At 44.8% G+C, this 3,441-nt stretch overlaps 1 pseudogene; it reads right to left on the bottom strand.

Annotated features, from left to right (window-relative positions):
- Nucleotides 1–829: 829 nt before the first annotated feature.
- LOC102271528 (protoporphyrinogen oxidase-like) lies at nucleotides 830–2,604 on the bottom strand (annotated as a pseudogene).
- Nucleotides 2,605–3,441: the final 837 nt, after the last annotated feature.

Genomic DNA, 3,441 nt, shown 5'->3' with positions numbered 1-3,441 from the left:
TGATCAGAAGCATGGGACTGTGAGGTGGTTTTTTAACTTTCATTTCTTAAAATATAGTCTTAATTTGTATATTTCCTCAAAATAAGTCTCCTGGAGGAAATATAAAATATGGATGTGAAAGTGAAACAATTCAAATGAGCCCCCTACTGGGATTACACTTAAAATCAAGGATTAAGGAACTAACAAAAAAAAGAGCAAATTTTAATTTAATGAATAGGGTAAAGGTTACTTTCCTTCATGTTTCTTACTCTGCTTTTGGAATTTGCTTTTTTTTTTAATTACAGAAAAGAAAAAAGTTTGGAAAAGTACAGGAAGATGCATATGAAGAATAATGATCATTCATAATTTCATTTCCCAGAGGCAGCTACCATTAACATTTTAAATTTCAGGGTTTTTTCCTAAGCATTTTTATTGGCATCTGGAATCAAATAATAAATACATATATGTATATATATTGTTTTCTCTATGTAACATGATATATTTAAAAGTTCTTACAAACTTTTATACAAATAGATGATTGAAGAAATCATAAAATGTAAATTAAACTCATCCTGCCACCTAGATATACACAATTTTTGTTCTGTGTACTTCCAAGGAAATGGCAACCCACTCCAGTATCCTTGCCTGGAGAATCCCAGGGATGGGGGAGCCTGGTGGGCTGCTGTCTATGGGGTCGCACAGAGTCGGACACGACTGAAGCGACTTAGCAGCAGCAGCAGCAGCAGCAGTACTTCCAAGCTTTCTTTTTTTCAAGCTTCAGCAACTTTTATTCTCATGGGTGAGAGAATCCCTGCCACCAGGGGCAAGAAGTGGGAGCTGAGGACCAACTTTAAGGTTCTGTGCCCAAGACACAGGCTGCTGCCTGAAGCCTACTCTCCATACAATCATTGACAGCAAGGCCCTAATAGGAGGCTCCGGCCAGAGTCAAAGGCAGCTTCTGAGCAGCCAGGAATTGGGTAGCTGACTCCAATTTTTGCCAGTGACCTAATGTATACTGGGGGATAGAATTCTGGTGTAGATGGACCAAGCAGTGACTTGGTAGCTCATTCAGTCCTACTTGAGTCGCAGTAGCTTTCTCTGCCTCCTGTTGGAACAGTTCCTGAGATAAGACAGCCCCTGGCTTCTAGTGTCTGTAACCGGGAACCTCCCAACATCACAGTCACTCTGAGGCCAGGGGGGCTTCCATCCTGCTCAGGGAAAGCAATGGAGTCATACACAATTTCCAGGATGACTGGGTCTTCTGAGGATGGCACCAAATGTCCAAATCCCTGGACAGGTAGACGAGCTCCTTGGTACTGCAGATTTGCCACAGCCACAGACACAGCAGTGATGGTACTCAGGGCACAGGCCAGAGGTGCAGCCTCAGCAGAGAGCAGCTTGCTGAGCACTGAAGCTGGAATGGCACTAATAATGTGGTCCGCCTCCAGGCTGCTGTCCCCTAGAGACACCTTCCAGCACCTTCTGCCTGGAGACTGAGCCCACAGACAGGCTGGCCTTGGAGAACACTGACACCCCTACTAGTCAGGTGGGTGTTGAGGGCCTGGGGCATTGTCTCCAGCCCTCCATGGAGTGACTACTGGCATCATGATGCACTCAGCCTGAGCTTGGCGAGTAAGTGCTGAACCCAGCTGTGGGCCCCACCCTGCCCCCAGCAGCGGCCCCAGTAATATGGAACGATGGGTTTGCTCAGCTTGGAAGAGACTGGGAAACAGGACCTGATGCTGAGCTAATGCTGTGACCTCAAACACTCCACTGCAAAAGATGTCACCTTAGAAGCAAGGCACGCTGGGCAAGACTGTGTACAGTCTCATCAGGGTCTTTGCCACTAGGGGTGGTCAAATCCCTCAGTCCAGCCCAGAACAGAAGTTTGGAGAAGGGAGGTGAAGGGCGGAGGAGCCCCCTGATGCCAGAGGGCAAGGCAGGTAGAGCACCACCTACATACAGGAACCTGCTCTGGGCACCTGGATGGCCTCCCAGGACAGGCAACACTTCTGAGTTCAAGCCAAGCTCAGAAACCAGGGTCCAGACTCCCAGGGCTGCCCCCCAGCCAAATTCCTTGAGGTCCAAGTTCAAAAATAACACCATCTGGCCCTCATACTGAGCGGATCCAGCCTCCCAGGTGCTCGCTGCCCTCCACCCAGACCACCTGGCGGGGACAGGGGGCCCGGATCAGGTAGTAACTGGCAGCCAAGCCGCTGACCTTCTGACCAGCACAACTACAGTCCAGCCCATGAAGAAACCTGTGGGTGAAGAGGCACCACGAGGGGAATGAGAAAAATGAGGTCTCAGCGCATCACCCCACTGGCATTCCTGGGGGACAGGGGAGGTGGATAAGGGCCACACCCACGCTATCTGCTCGTTCAGGGCTCGGGGATCCACTTTCCCTCCCACTCCTCTCAATCTTTTTTTAATAGTAAAATTAAACAAAACCTTCTGACCAGTTTCTTAACAATAGATCATAACCAAACCAGGTATCTGTAATTTCCTGTTATTAAAAAAACAAAATGTTTAAGGCACATTCTTGCTTATATTGGACACTTACCCAATTATTTCCTCAGGAGAAACATCTAGAGGTGAAATGCTTGCATCAAACTGTAGTAACATTTTTAATACTATTTCCAAGACTTCTGAAAGGCTGTACAAACACGTAGTCTTACTGAAAGTACCTAAGAATGTTTGTTTCACAAGTGGCAATTTTGAATATTTCTATTAAGCTTAGTTTTGTAATTTAATAGGAAAAAGCCTTTATTGTCTTAAATTGCGTGCCTTTGATTACTATCAAGGCTAAGTATTTTCACAGAATTACTATATTTTCTTCTATTTCTAGACTTTACATATTTTTATTGATATGCTTATTCATTATAACCATTTAAAATGTGAGTCAACATTACTTCTTTATCATTTATGTTTTTAATATAATCATTTTTCTCATCTAATTGAATTGGCTAATATTAAAGAATAAAGGTAAATAGTAATTAATACCAGAAGCTTTTTTTCACTTTTTCATACAGTTTATGGGGTTCTCAAGGCAAGAATACTGAAGTGGTTTGCCATTGCCTTCTCCAGTGAACCACATTCTAGCAGTCATGTATGGATGTGAGAGCTGGACCATAAAGAAAGCCGAATGCCAAAGAATTGATGCTTTTGAACCGTGGTGCCGGATAAGACTCTTGAGAGTCCCTTGGACTGCAAGGAGATCCAACCAGTCAATCATAAAGGAGATAAGTCCTGAATATTCATTGGAAGGAGTGATGCTGAAGCTGAAATTCCAATTCTTTGGCTACCTGACGCAAAGAGCTGACTCATTAGGAAAGACCCTGATGCTGGGACAGACTGAAGGGGATGACAGAGGATGAGATGGCTGGATGACATCACCAACTCAATGGACATGAGTTTGAGCAAGCTTCCAGAGTTGGTGATGGACAGGGAAGACTAATGTGC

Source organism: Bos mutus, chromosome 26 (assembly GCF_027580195.1).
Source record: "Bos mutus isolate GX-2022 chromosome 26, NWIPB_WYAK_1.1, whole genome shotgun sequence".
Classification (NCBI taxonomy): Eukaryota; Metazoa; Chordata; class Mammalia; order Artiodactyla; family Bovidae; genus Bos; species Bos mutus.
Note: the sequence above shows the minus strand (reverse complement) of the source record. Positions and strands in the feature narration are given on the sequence as shown.